Genomic DNA, 16,313 nt, shown 5'->3' with positions numbered 1-16,313 from the left:
GCCATAAATGTCATGTATGTTGTGTATGTCATAAATGTCTATATGAATTGAAAATGGGGGACCCTGATGGAAACAAGACAAACGTCTTTTTCAGGTCTGCATCCCCTTAACAATTGTATGTATTGAGCCGTACTGTATTGTACCCATTCTGCAATCTGTTAAATAAAGTTTTCATTCATTCATTCATTCAAGATAGATACCAATTTCCTCTCTGTGCGTTCAGTAGAAAGCTATCCAGCTGCAAGCTAGCCTAGCTTAGCACAAATGAATGAAGCCTGATGGCTTTCTACTGAATGCACAGAGAGGAAATTGGTATCTATTGTCTTGTCTGACTCTGGAGACGACCGTAAGCGCTTTCCCTTCAACAACGATGTGAAGTTTAAATTCAGGAGAGAGAGAAAAGAAATAAACATTCAATTTGGAGTTACAAGGTTTTTGGTCTGACAACAGCCATATGCAAAGTTCTACTGAAATACATGTCTCAAAAATAAAAGAGCTTAATAGGCTACCAGTGGCTCCCATGTGCTTCCTGCGGAGAGTGAAACGGCGAGAGACTGTGGCGCAGGAGTCAAGATTTATTTCTATTTTGCCACATGTAAGTACAATGGAATGCCTACTCTCTGCTCACTCCCACAGCATGAAAGAATACTGTAATAGTGATACTAAATAGTGATCCTATGGCAATTAGCATAGGAAAGTTAAGGATAAAAGGCTCACTCTGGGCTAACCGGTGGTGTAAGGGAGGGAGTTATATGCGAAGGTTGTGTCTAAGGAACACAGCCTTGTACGGCTCCCTGTGGGAGGGGGGTTTAGGGGTTTATTTGTATATATGTATGTTTTTAAGCTCGGCTCTCAACGGGACCTCAATAGTTGGATGTATATCCATTGTGAATTCGTACTCCAGACGCATTACCAACAAGTACACAACAACATGTATAGATTATGGCTAGTTTGAATATAATGATCTGGAATACTGGGGGAATAAATAATCAACATAAACGCAAAAGCGTGCTCACACTGATTAAAAACAAAGGTAGCACTTTATAATAACACCCTGTTATAATACATTTATAAGGTATTTGTAGATAATGAACTAATCCTGAACAAACCATTTATATACATTCATAAATTATTATTAAATCATTTATATTATTGATTTGTTCATCATTAAATAATGTTGTTTAATGTGTAGTAACACATTTGTATATGCTTTGAAAAATGGATATGAAAAAACGACTAGCATGGAGCTGGCAGACGGGAAGCGCACCTACGGGTTGACGCAAGAGAGTGGAGACGCACAATCTATTCCATCATTTCCGACCTACAAACAACTCTTATATGTTGTGTGCTCAGTGCTCAGTATGTATGTGATGACGACATGACACACAAGAGTAATAATTATTTGTGTCGTGTCATCATCACTGAGCACACAAATGTAACGTTAGCGGCCACCACATCTACACGAACGTCTACACAACATATAAGAGTTGTTTGTAGGTCGGAAATGATGGAATAGATTTACCAACAAAAAAAGGTGTTTAACCTGCTCATACCTTATTAAAAGCGAAAGTATAGACGCAGCACGGATAACTTGTGCTTCCATTCAAACAGACGGCAACACACGTGACGTCAAGTCTCGCTCGCGTGATACTTCCTCTCTAGATACTCTTCAATACCTGGCCGCGTCTCTACTTTTCGTAGCTCCATTTCTGCAGACCCCTCTCTGATTGGTTGAGCCCATTTCTGCAGACCCCTCTCTGATTGGCCGAGCGCGCATGCGCATGAGCCGCGACAAGCGCCTCTAGCCAGGAATCGAAACTCCGTTAAGCTCCAGAGAGAGAGGCTGAAAACCCACAGTTCTTGCCCGACGGATGGGAGCCGAATCCCGGATCCGAGTTTTCTGATGAATACCCCCAAAACATTGAGGTCGCGAACGCAATTTATACGCATGGAAGTATTGATTACGCCATAACGAATCATTAAAAAAATATACCGTTAACTGGAATATGTTGTGTGTGCCTTTACACATATGTTGGATTATGTAATTGGTTTGTCATTAAAAACCAATAATAATCGCTCGCATCGCCGGCTTCGCTGACCAGAGCTCTCTCAGATTCAAAGTTTTAATTGCAGCCTTTCAAATGTTAAATGATAAATGATTAAATGATACACACTGAAATCTACGCTCTCTCATCCTGCTTTCCACAACGCGACAATATTATTAAACAGCAGCTCTGTCATTGAAGTGGGAAAAGTGAGCCGTATTGTATATTAGTACATTGCATAGTATATTGTATATTGTATGGTAACTCAGTTACTTCTATTCTGCATCTAACATTGTACATATGTCTATATTGAACAGCACAGAGCTGCTGTTTAATAATATTGTCGCGTTGTGGAAAGCAGGATGAGAGAGCGTAGATTTCAGTGTGTATCATTTAATCATTTATCATTTAACATTTGAAAGGCATACATTGTTGTCATACAGAAGTACAGAATACTTTTATCCAAAATGCTTCTTACTGTTACTGTTAGAGACTGTGCTAGACAGCATAAGCGTGGCGCGATGTGAAAGGGGAAGTGAACTCCAGCATCTCGCCACAGCAGGGCGCAGCGGCAGGGGGCGTGCCACGGCGTGTCACGTGGCCGTCGTCCGACTAAATCTGTTGCGGAAGTGATACACGCTACCTGGCCAGGGTACTCCTGGGTCCTAGTGCCCCCCGATGTTACACTATATGTCATGCACATGTATTTTATATGTTAATAAAATTGCATTTATCTTTAGTCCTAATTCTGTCACTGTTTGATGTCACAAAGAAGGGTGTATCCGAAAGCTGCCTACAACATTTGTAACATGTGATGAAAAAGTAAACAAATAATTAACTGTATTAGACACTTGTTAATGATGAATAGGCTTCACTTTAGATTGGCCCCCACGATAGCATCTGCAAATGATTTATAGATGTTTTATGAATGTCTTAACAAATCATTTGTTGAACATGAAAAATAAATGGAGATACACTATAGTTGTTTTTTCATATCCATTTTTCAAAGCATCTACAAATGTGTTACTACACATTAAACAACATTATTTAATGATGAACAAATCAAGTACAAACAATGTTGATAATGAGTTATAAATAATGTAGAACTAATCTGTAAATGTTATACAAATATAGTTATAAATGATTTAATAATAACTTATGAATGTATATAAATGGTTTGTTCATGATTAGTTCATTATCCACTAATGCGTTATAAATACTTTGTAAATGGTATACAAATATAGTTATAAATGATTTAATAATAATAATAATAATAACTTCTACGCTACACTTACTAGAACAATGTTAAACTTTCCTGAATACTCATTTATAATTGGCGCGGATTTTAATGCCATTTGGGATCCCGGGATGGATAAATCTTATCCCACCTTTTCCAATGACCAGAAAAATTCATCTAATGCGTTAAAGGATTGGTCTAAGAATACAGGTGTAAATGACCTATGGCGATCACTCAACCCTACGACCCGGAAGTACTCTTGTCGATCTGCAAGACATAGCACATTTTCCAGAATAGATTATGTTTTTGCATCCCCAGACTATTTGATAACTATGACGTGGAAATGGTACCCAATGCACTATCAGATCACTGTTATTTACTCCTAAAAGGATCATTTGGTATACTGTCATCCCGAGCCCCAAGATGGCGATTTAACTCGATACTGCTGAAAAACAAGGAATTCATTACACAATTCAAAGAAGCTCTTGTTGTATTCCTACTGGAGAATGCCAAATCGGTACAGGACCACAGAATATTATGGATGTCGGTAAAGGGATTTATCAATGATTTTACTGGGAACTTTCCCTCCAAAATACGCAAGAATCGTTGTTCAAAACAGGCAGAGCTGGAAACGCTTTACTCTACGTTATTTTCCTCTTTACAATACAACTACTCGGTTCGATTGGAATCTCAAATTAATGTGTTAAAAAAAGAGATTAATGCCATTTTTAAACAACAATCTGAAGTTCAAATACGTAGCACAAGACAACAGCATTACTTTCATGGTTCTAAACCAAGTCACCTACTAGCTATGCAGTTACGAGCCAACAAAAAATGTGCAGATATAACTACTATTAAGGCACAGCAAGGACTTGTTACAGACCCTAAAAAAATCAACGAGACATTTAAAGAGTTCTACTCCAACTTGTACAAATCAGAAATGGCCTTCGATCAAAACAAAATGGACATATATCTTAATCAAATTAACCTTCCTAAACTATCAGAGGATGACGCAAAACAGTTAGAAACACCCATCACACTAGATGAACTTAGGGAGGCCATATCTGAAATGCAAAGTGGTAGGGCTCCTGGAAGGGACGGTATCCCACCAGAAATGTACCTCTCATGTTGGGATGTAATTGGACCCCTATTACTTAATATGATTTTATATTCAATCAAGGAGGGGAACTTCCATAAGATCGACAATATTGCACTCATAACAGTCCTCCTTAAAAAAGACAAAGACCCCACCGATTGCGGTAGTTATAGACCCTTAAGCCTCCTCGGAACCGATATCAAGCTGTATTCCAAGGTATTAGCCATCAGACTTCAAAAGCATATGACGTCTTTAGTTCATCCTGATCAGACTGGCTTCATAAGAGGCCGCTTGATCACGGATAATATAAGACGGTTACTACATGTGCTTGATGCCAGCAAGGATGACACCACACCTATAGCGATGCTGTCCCTGGATGCGATGAAAGCCTTTGATAGGTTGGAATGGTCTTATTTATGGGCAGTATTAGAAAGGATGGGGTTAGGAAAAGGATTAATTGATATGATTAAAGTATTATACAAAGACCCATCGGCCATGATTACAACAGGTATAATCACCTCCGAAATCTTTCCGGTATCGCGCTCCTCCAGACAGGGTTGCCCTCTTAGTCCCGGACTATTCGCTTTATCATTAGAGCCTTTAGCACAATATATAAGACAATCCCAATCTATAGAACCAATCGCAATTAAGGGCACACAACATCATATTAGTTTATATGCGGATGACGTAATATTGTTCATACAAAACCCTAACACCTCAATGCCTCATCTTCTCAAGTTGATTGATGATGATTGATGATCGGGATTTAGGATAAATTGGCCAAAGTCGGCTTTCCTTCCACTTAATACCCCTGCAAAGAATACACTCCTTCCAGAAAAAATACCAATGGTTAAACACTTCAGATGTTTAGGAGTTGAAGTATTCCCTACTATAAGCCAAACGGTGAAGTACAATTACATAAAATTCCAAGATAAGATCAAATACGACTTTAACAGGTGGTCCAAACTCGAAAACTCAGTACAGGCACGGGTATCAATAGTTAAGATGGATGTTTTACCTAGAATCAACTTCATTAGCTCAATGTTACCGTTACCCCCTCCTGATGGTTACTGGAAAAAATTACACTCCACCGCATACAAATTTATTTGGAATAACAAACCTCCACGTATAAAAAGATCCACCGCACAGAGAAACAAAGCCGACGGAGGTATGGCATTTCCAGATTTTTACCACTATTTTAAAGCGTACTCTTTAAGACCACTGACAACCTGGTTTGATTCCCAAGCATCTGTATCCTGGAGAAACTTAGAAGTAAATATAGTAGCACCACATAGACTGCAGGACATAGTATACACCATATTATCAATTAAGCAATGCGAATTGAAATTTGGCCCCCTTATTACTCATGTGATCCGAATATGGCATGAAACACAAAAAAAATATTCTAACCAACATAAATGGCATAGTCATACTCCCCTATTCAATAACAATGCACTCCTGATTGGAAAAAGACCTATAAGATACCCTAAATGGGAAAAGCAGGGCATACACACATTAGGAGATGTTTTCAACAAACAGGGTTTTTGTAGCTATAAAGACATACATAAAAAATGTAATCTCACCAGTTCCACATATTATTTTTACGCACAGTTATTGGTTTGTTTGAAGGCTCATGGAGTCCCATTAAGGATACCAATTGAGCACCACAGATATCACAAATTCTTCTATGAAAGAGAGACATCGAGAGGTTTCGTATCAGATTTTTATCATCACTTACTAACGTCCTCGTATGGAATCCTCCCCCTAGACTCAGTCTGGAGGAGGGATATACCAGACGTGGAAATAAATTTTGATTGGCAAGAAGTCTGGGCAAATGTTCGAATTGCGTCACGTAACCCGGACCATTAACAAATTAATCTTAATTATATTCATAGGACATATTTGACTCCTATAAGATTGAACAGAATGGGACTTAAACAAGACTCCAGATGTTCCTTATGTACAAATGGGGATGGCGAGCGAGAGCATATGTATGTAGGGTATTAGATAGCAAGTATTAGGTATATCTCGTATACTACATTTATTTAAATGGTGATTTCATTGGATGTTTACTGTTAATGCTTGTATGTCTAATTGTATGTTATGTTTAAAAAATTATAAAAAAAATAAAATACAAAAAAAAATAGTGATACTAAAATAGTCTGAAAAGTACATGTGGGATGGGGTAGTTTGGTGTGAGATGGAAGCAGGGCTTCTCCATGGTGATTTAGCAGTGGTAGATTGTGATGCTCTAATCTGCCACCTTCCTAATCCGCCCTGCGCAGTGCTCTGATAATAAAATAAAATAAAAACATCAGAAGTCCTGCTCCCACAATCTCATGTTGTTCCCCAGACTGGGGATGGCTTTTCTCTGTCTGGGCACATTCAAAATACACACACACACAAACGTACTGTTACATACACACACACATACATATACATATCAAATGCACACAAACACATACACGTCCACAAAAGTGAGCACATGTCACACTCACCTGTGTGTGTGCACATCCACATGAAAAGCATGTAATACATAAATAAACACACAAGAACACATGCATAGCACACACACACACACTTCTGTTGGATGAAGCCTTTGTTTTAGTGTTACTGAATTTAGAGTCAGATTATACTGTAACTACGATGAATGTAGAAGAAATGTTTCCCCTGCACATTCCGATGTATCAGGTCTGTGTGTGTGTGTGTGTGTGTGTGTGTGTGCGTGTGTGTGTGTGTGTGTGTGTGTGTGTGTGTGTGTGTGTGTGTGTGTGTGTGTGTGTGTTTGTATGTACATGTACACATGCGTGTGGAGGGAGCAAGCACACCAGGAGACTGTCAGCGTGTTCATACATTTGTGTGTGTGTGTGTGTGTGTGTGTGTGTGTGTGTGTGTGTGTGTGTGTGTGTGTGTGTGTGTGTGTGTGTGTGTGTGTGTGTGTGTGTGTGTGTGTGTGTGTGTGTGTGTGTGTGTGTGTGTGTGTGTGTGTGTGCGTGTGCGTACGTACAGTATAGGAGATATAGAGGGAGGATGATGGAACTGGCACGGCTCACGAGCACCGCTGAGAGAGAATGTCTGTGGTTCAAAAGAAGCTCTCGGAAAACTTAACAAAGAAAGATGGCGCAGGGGGGGAGCATATGAAAGGGAAACTACACTATCAACTGTCACGTAGACTTGGGGAAAACATCTCAGCGCTGCCAGCAGAATATATACAGACGTTTCACTGCGTTTCATATACGAGAGGATGCTATGCGATGAACAATGAGAAAAGGGACAGTACTGCATGCAGACGTCGCGTTTAGAGAACTCATCCACCACGAGGGAGATTAATTGCAGAGCATAGGAATGAAACAAAGAAATTGGAAGGGACATTCACTCTGGAGTGGAATATAATATAATTTTGCATTTGGCTTCTCCAACTATAGTTATCTAATTCCCCCACAATTTGTGACTGGAAGGTTTGTAGTTTGTGTATTCACAGAGCTACTGTGATATACTGTACACTACAGTTATACTGTTTGATTGTTAGTTTGCATTTTAGCTGCTCATTTGTGCTTCTATGTGGATTATTTACATTGGTGCAATCAGTCCCTAAACAAGTCCCAGGAGGTTTCCTTTCTTCTCTCTCTTTCTCTCGTGGCCAAATCACATTGATCTGAACTGACATTTACAACACGTAACATGTGGTAGCCCTCAATGTTCCAAAACAATGTCCCATTTCAGTCCCTATACTCGCCAGTGTGCTTTCGTCGTCAGTGACAGGACTGGAAGCAATTTAGGGTCAAAATGCAGAGGAGCGGTTTTGAGAAGATGATAAATGACTGTATCTGACATACCAGTGCATTATGTTCCTTTGAATAATCAAGCAATCGCAAAGGAAGGGATCTCAGTTTCCATGGTCACTGGTGGTGGCCCAGATCGCCTGGTCCCGATAACAGTGATGGGTGTGACGGCAGGAGGGGGGGGGTTTCAGGACCCACTTATCTGTCCGGAGTGGAAAATACAGCCCCACTTAAAGCACAACAGCTGCCACAAAGTGAGGTCTGAGCCAACGGCATGCCCATCAACACACACACACACACACACACACACACACACACACACACACACACACACACACACACACACACACACACACACACACACACACACACACACACACACACACACACACACACACACACACACACACACAAGACACACACACACACACTGCGTTAAAGAGTGTGCCGCTATGCCCCACAAAAGCATGCAAAGTATGTGTCCATATATACTGCATACCACCTACTCCGCTGTGTCTGCGAGGCTTCAGAAACAGTGCACTGTAAGCAACAATGGCTGCCATGGAAATGAGGGGCTAAATTTAGCTCCCGGTGTTTGTTCACTGCCTCAGGTCAACGGCAACGCGTTGAGAACAACATGGCCAGATAGAATCTCAAAACAACATGACAAGAAGCCTCAGAGTCTGCTCTTCAAAGGAGAAAGAGAGAGAGCAGCAGCAGCAGCAGCGCTGTAGACGACAACACATTTCAGCATGCGTTTGTTGTGAAAATGAAATGGAAACAGAGATGAATGTGCAGCTCACTAACATGTTGTTTAACCCCTTAGAGTCAGCCTCTCTGGCCTATGAAAGCAGCGAGTGGATGAATCATGAAGGAGTTCAGGAGAGGTCACGGAGAAGAGGGAGATCTTCTTATGCGAGCCGGACACTTTTGAGGACCGTCACAAGGGGCACAGAGTCAGTTCATTGATATTCAAGGATTTGACCCGCCGACAACGGGGATGTCACTAAGGTTAAGACAGCCTCGCCTCTCCTCATTGTGGTGAGGCGAAAAGCCAGGGGGTCCCGGGGCCCCCAATCCCCTACACACGGTTGTCATGGTGAGAAAATCAAGCCGGGCAGCACTTTGTCACACTCATGTGGGCACATTCTCTCTTTCTTCCTCTCTCTCTTTTCTTTTTCTGACTGTCTGTTCCTGCAGCTTCACCAAGAGGGTTGAGCAAAGAAAGCTTTCTATCCATAGATATATATATATAAACACTAGATGACTCACCCGCGCTGCTGGCCAACGGAGACCGGCGTTGCCACATGGCGGCCATCTTGCGTAGGTGGAGCACGCCCACTAATAACATGCATGTCTATGGTGCATGTACTATTGAAATAACCATAGCTTGCAAAATGTTCAACCGTTTGATTTGTTAAAAACGTCAGAGATGTACTGCATACTTAGAAATGGACTTTCATATGAAAATAAAATTAAAAAAATAAAAAATCTTCCAAGCAGGAATCATAGCCACGTCAATAACGTTTGTAATAAACCAAACCATTTGTAAATCCATCAAGATTTCAGCGAGTTAAGAGTATTTTTGTTTGTGCAGATCATCACCTTAAGGCAAGCAGTAGTCCACTCAAGCAAGATGGCCGCCGGTGAACTACGCGGGAGACTCCGCCTTGAGCCATCTAGTCTTTAAATATCTATGTTTCTATCCACCACCGACAAGCCCCAAACCATCCATCCCCATACATATACAGTGCAAAGATCAACAACATCTGGGAAATCCAAGAGCCTGCCTCTCTAAAAGCACATGCATATTATGTACATGGCAACAAATTAAATGTCCCGGTTTCTGACGGGATCTGAGTGGGGTGGGTCTGGTTGGTATGCAAGGGGGCAGACTTTCAGGACTACTCAGGTCAGGTGGTGAAACTGCACTGCAGGTCATTGAGTTCAAATGCCAGCCAGTCAATCACATATTTCTTCCACATAAGCTTGTGTCATACACACTATTGCTTAGAGCTTATTATTATTGTATCACCAGCTCATCTAATAGTAATATACCTCAGCAAAAGCACTGGGAGCAAAAGTGGCTGATAAGAGCAACAGTCAATCAACGGAAATTCATTTGATTTACTTTCAAAACATACATTCCTCATAACCTTACTATGTCAACTAATAGAAAACAATTGACTGAAGTTTGGCAATAGGCCTCAATCTGTGGTGTCTTGTTGTCATACAAATATGTTCCCAGAGCCAATGTCAAGGAGATTAGGCTGAAGGGAAAATTGCAGCTGTATTTAAGTAGAGAAGAACTGCTCTCAGGTGATGGGGCATGTCTGTACCTCACCCTACCTGAACCTGATGGCTGCTGTGGCTCGCACTGTAATTACAGCAGTCAGCTATGAATCAAAGACAGAGAGTGAGAGAGAGAGAGAGAGAGAGAGAGAGAGAGAGAGAGAGAGAGAGAGAGAGAGAGAGAGAGAGAGAGAGAGAGAGAGAGAGAGAGAGAGAGAGAGAGATTGCCTCAGGGCTACGGGAGGCCCTGACAGGATTTAGCCATCAGAAACATACTGTTCCTTTACAAGCTCTCTCTCTCTCTCTCTCTCTCTCTCTCTCTCTCTCTCTCTCTCTCTCTCTCTCTCTCACATACTCTCGCTTACATGCACATGCACATACAGAACTGAGAACCTCCCCTAGCCATGGAAGCCTACTGACTACAGAGGCCTTCACTGGTCCAACGGGTTCCAAAGAATACCACACTCCTACTGTAGCGGCACGGTGGTGTAGTGGTTAACACTGTCGCCTAGAACACGCCCTCTTTTTGACGGGTCGGTTTGAATTTGACAGCGCGCGGAAGCTTTGAGTTTGATAGTGAGATAGTTGGTTAAAGTGAGTATAGATTAAGTAGTAGAGTGTTATTTTGTTTTTTGTATAGTGTAGTTTCCCCCAACGGCTTTTAGCTGTTTGGGGGAAATTGACGTTTGTCTCGAGGCTCGGACGGGAAATCATGGCAACAAACATTTCGAACGGTGGGCGGATTCCGAGACAGACGGATGAAATGAATGAACGAAAATATGAGTTAAGATTAACAGTTGAGGTGGACATTGAGGGGCCTGATAGAGTCACAATGATGGAGCTTTTGAGGGCGATAAAGTCGGAGTGTGGGACTGTCGTTGGATGTCGATACAAGACGCCCAAGAAGTATGAAATCATGTTGATGGATGAGAAGGTGAAGGAGAAACTGATGGACGGATTTAAAATCAAGGACAGTAGAATAATGGCAACAGAACTGTCGAACGATGAGGTTGTCGTCTCTTTTTTGGGTCTGCCTTTATACGTAACGGATGAGGACATTCTCGAGAAACTGAAGCTATGGGGTGTGGCGGCGGTAACGCAGATCAAGAGGAGGACGTGGCCTGGAACAGACATTATAGACAGCACAAGGTTCGTGAAAATGAAGTTCACTGAGTATGTCAAATCCCTGCCGTATTCGACCCGGTTTGAGACTCAACAGGGGATGGAACATTTTCAAGTGATCCATAATAGGCAGGTGCGAGTTTGTAGGCTGTGTCTTCAGCCTGGTCATGTCCTGAGAGATTGCCCGGACTTCAAATGTCACAAATGTGCCCAGCAAGGTCACTACGCTCGAGAGTGTGAAAGTGCAGGGGATGTGATGAAAAGTACGAGCAGTGTACATGCACGCCCTGGAAGCGCTACGAGGAGCAGGGTACGAGAGGTGAGACCGGTGGGGCTGCCAAGAAGAGTGGAAGCGACGGAGGAGAAGCCACTGAGACGGAGAAAACAGGTGGAGAGGACGAGGGTGAGGCAGTAGCAGATGATGAAGACGAAGGAGAGGAAGAAGACGAAGAAGACGAAGGAGATGATGAAGCGGAGGAGGATGAGGAAGAGGAGGAGATCACGCAGACCCCAGATGGAGATCAAGTGGAGACGGCGACAGGGGAGAGCGCAGAGCTGAGTGCGCGTCAGAGTGAACAGGAGAGTGACGGCCCGAGCACACAGCACGCAGATGACGAGGAGAAGGAGCTGACAGCGCGGCAGAGAGAGAGAGAGGACACCGCAGGCCTAAATGAAAACATAGATGGTTTTGATTCGGGACTGCTGAGGTCACTGAAGTCCGTGGAGAGACAGCTGGGATCCGGAGCATCTACAGGCGAAACAAGAGCTACTGGGTCTGGGCCGCGGACCCGGGGAGGCAGCGCTGGCGGGCGAGGAGGCGGCAGAGCGCATCTGGAGGCGCGCAACGAAAGGGAAGCGGCAGAGGGAACGTCTACATGCGCGGAGGAGAGGAAGAAGAGGGAAGGGTCTATAGGAGACTCAGAGGGGTTGCCAGGGACCGGGGAAGAGGTGGGGGCTACATCAGAGGACTCTGAGGAGATGGACACCAGCCCATCTGCTATCAACCTACTGAAAAGAAAATCAAGAGAGGAGAGAGGTGCTAAAGGGTGGTGTAAGAAGGTATGACAAGGTATGATATATAGGATAATCAATATATTTTTCGTCATGTGTGCTGCCATCACTGTAACATCGCTTAATGTGAATGGACTGAGGAACAAAACTAAAATTGAGCAGGTGATATCGACTTTTAATACAGATATAGTGATGCTGCAGGAAACGTGGTGGACGGAAAATATGATGAATGATGTGAAAAGAAAATGGACTGATGTATTATATGTAAATCATGGTACAGGGCGATCATGTGGTGTAGCAGTATCATTTAAAAAAAAAGACGTGGTGGAAAATATAAAGGTAATATATGAGGACGCAGAAGGGAGGGTGATTATATTAGAATTTGAACATCAGGGATTTTTGTTTAGATTAGGGAATATATATGCGCCCAATGTAGAGAAAATTAGGACGTTTTTTTTGAAGGGCTAAGGGTGCACATGAAGGGGAATTGTTTGTTTGTCGGTGACTTTAACACTTTGCGAAGTAGGTTAGATACTACGAGCAAGATTTTCAAGTGTGACACAGCTAGAAATACGCTAACAGAAATAATGTCTGGTGTGGATCTAGTGGGTATGTGGAGAGAGGAGAATTCTGAGCAGAGAAAGGTGGAAGTATGGCCAATCTTTTTGAATTTAATGAAAAGGGATGTTATGTTGACAGAGAAATTGCTGAGTAAGGAGATATTTGAGAGATGGTTCATTGACAGTGGTAAATGTGTTAAGTTTGGAAAAGGTAAAGTAGAGTTTGGTTTTGGATAGTTTTTTGTGGGTTTGTTTGGGTGGGATAGGGGAGGTTTTTTGGTTATGCTTGATTTGTTGTATAGGAAATAAGTATATATAACACTGTTTTCTTTGTGGCTTGTTCTGTTTTTGTTGGTTGATTTAGGGAAGCGCAAAAGAAGGGGGTGGGCTATGCCTGGGTAATGTGAGTAATACATTTAAATAATATAGTGTATATATATATAGAAAATGCATAAAATGTAAACTGATTATTTTTATAATAAAAAGATAAAAAAAAAAATTAAAAAAAAACACTGTCGCCTCACAGCAAGAAGGTCCAGGGTTCGATTCCCGCTTGGGGACCAGGTTTCCATGATGCCAGGTACCCAGGTGGGGTATCTCCCAGGCCTTTCTGTGTGGAGTTTGCATGTTCTCCCCGTGCTCGCAAGGGTTTCCCCCCCGATAAGATAAACCCAATGGAAAAACATGCACAACAACAGATCGCTAACGCTGTGGCGTCCTTGACGAAGACGGACAGGAGCACTTGGATTGGTCCCCTGGCGCGGCTCACGTTGACGCCTGTCTGCTCCCGGCTGCCCTTGGGGGGGAAGGACGACGGGATGGGTTAATCGCAGAGACGAATCGCATCAGCGATCCTACAGACAATGCATGCGTGTGTGTTCCGGTGTGTGTGTGTGTTGAGGATAATTGCCAATGCCAATTAAAGACCTCTGAGCAGGTCCTGCATTATTATTATACTTTTTGTGTACAAAGAAGCTGCACCAGCCAACAGGAAATAAGTGTGGGGACTCATATCGACTTTACTCACCTGGGTTATTAATACATTATGACGCATACAGTGATATGAAATACCCTGAAACCACTTTGTGACGATGAGAAATATTGCTTAATCTCAAAGGAGTAGTAACTTTCCAACACAACTTTAAATCAGACTTCATAGCAGATAGTTACACTAATTAGATACAGTACGACTTGTATACTGATTGGATAATTACTGCCTTGTTTTTGCTGTGACATTAGAGCATTCTGAGTGTTTTCTGTGAGGATTGGTTCGTTCCCCGCCACACGCTCCTTTAAGGTACTGTGTTGATTGGTGCATTCCCCGCCACACGTGTCGCGGGTGGGGGTCTAGGGGTATCTGTATGGGGGGTGTCTATACCTGCGGGAGCCAAAGAGGAGGACGTGTCCCGGGGTGGTCTGGAAGAGGACCTAAAGGCATACCTGGCTGATGGAAAAGGCAAGTAAATATCAGCTGATAAATGATATGTGAAGTACCGTCGCTGTACTGCACCATGCTGTCCCTGTTGTGTGTTTAGACGGAGTGGAGTCCAGGAGGTCCTGACGGGAGCGGAGAGAGCCATCTTGGGAGGATGGTGATTTTGTGCAGACGACAGCTACAGCAGGCGAGTGCAGGACCACCAGGGGGGGGGTAGCGTATGTAAACATTATACAGGCTACACATGTGTGCCCTCTTCTTCTTACGCAGCTGGGGAGCGTCGTTGGAGGGAGCGTGAGGTGATTGGCTGGCTGGCGTGACGGGGGCGGTGCCCGGAAGTGCTGGCGCTACTGAAAGGAGAATCAGTGACGAACAATGGCAGAACGAAAACCGGAGTCGAGAGGACGCTAGCAGAGGACGCAGGGCTGCGAGGATACACGGCTCTTTTTGTGTTTTACCTTTCCTCCAGTGGAACCAGTTCATAGCGGCGACTGCAGTGTTTCCTCCAGAGTGGAAACGAGTGGAGCTTCAGACCGGAGGGACATTATCGCCACACCGGGCGCCGTGAGTAAAGAACACAAGACAGTGGAATACGTGCCTAAACAAACGAACTATTTTCCCGAGTGGTAAATGAAGACATAGACGAACGGTGACTGCATTTGAATTAGGAATATTATTAGTGGCGTAAAGCTGAAGATTATCGGAACGGCATACAGTAAAGCCAGTAATACTGTCGAAGACTGGAACCTAGTATTGTGGATTCTCCATCCTCTGTGAACTACCTTTTTCTCTCTCTTTTCTAAATCATATGGAGGATATCTAATCAATTGTGCATTGTGACGAACCCGTGAACGGGGGGGGAACCGTGCTCGTACTGACTGTGCCTTTCATTACAGGCGGAAGGACATTATTGCACGCCTGGTGCTTGGAGGGCCTAAAACACCCCAGTACAGACCGAACAGTTTTTAGCCCGAAGCCGAGAGGGGCTACGGGAGCGGAAGGAGGTGACGTCCTTCCGGCCCTCAGCTTCGGGCCCCGGTTATTAATAACCTTCCTTTTTGTATTGTTTGTAACTCAGCGCTTCCACTGCCCCAGACCTAGGTTAGGATATGGGAGGAATATTCTAGGCCTGGTCATAACCCCTAGTGGTGAACAACACCCACTATCCTATCCAAACCCCCTTAATTTACCGTGTGAACACTTAGTGTGTATTTATCTACCTATATTCTCCCTAAAGCATTTGCCGTGGTCCCCGAGGGATAGTGTGATATCGATGCTTATTTCAGGACGTTTTGCAGTGAACCGTGTGGTATAGTGTGATTCTAAGTTGACGTTTGATAAGTCATAGACCCGTGTGCAGGGTAGACTCTTTTTGCCTTCACGTGTGTAGTGTCTCAGGGGTGGGGATAGGTGACGTGGGTGGGAGTAACCGTCTGGGGGTGGGGTACGGGGCATGGAGCACTTCCTCTTTTTAGACTACCCTAGGCTTAAGAGGCGTGGGTCTTTTAAATAGGCTAACCGACCAGTTATTTATATTAACATCTAACCTTGTATTAAACTATCTATTTTTATGCAATAAAAGCTTTCTTACTGTTTCTCGGCGCATTCTCCCGTGTCTGTTTGTGGTCCTGGGGAAATTCATGGTGGTAGGTCGGCTGGCCCCTGTGGGAAGAGTATCCGTGCATGTGCACACCTTAGCCTTAGACCTGGATGCTTCCCGTGGGGGTCAGGTG

This window comes from Notolepis coatsorum (genome assembly GCF_963971535.1).
Source record: "Notolepis coatsorum genome assembly, chromosome: 1".
NCBI lineage: Eukaryota > Metazoa > Chordata > Actinopteri > Aulopiformes > Paralepididae > Notolepis > Notolepis coatsorum.
This window is presented reverse-complemented; position numbering follows the sequence as displayed.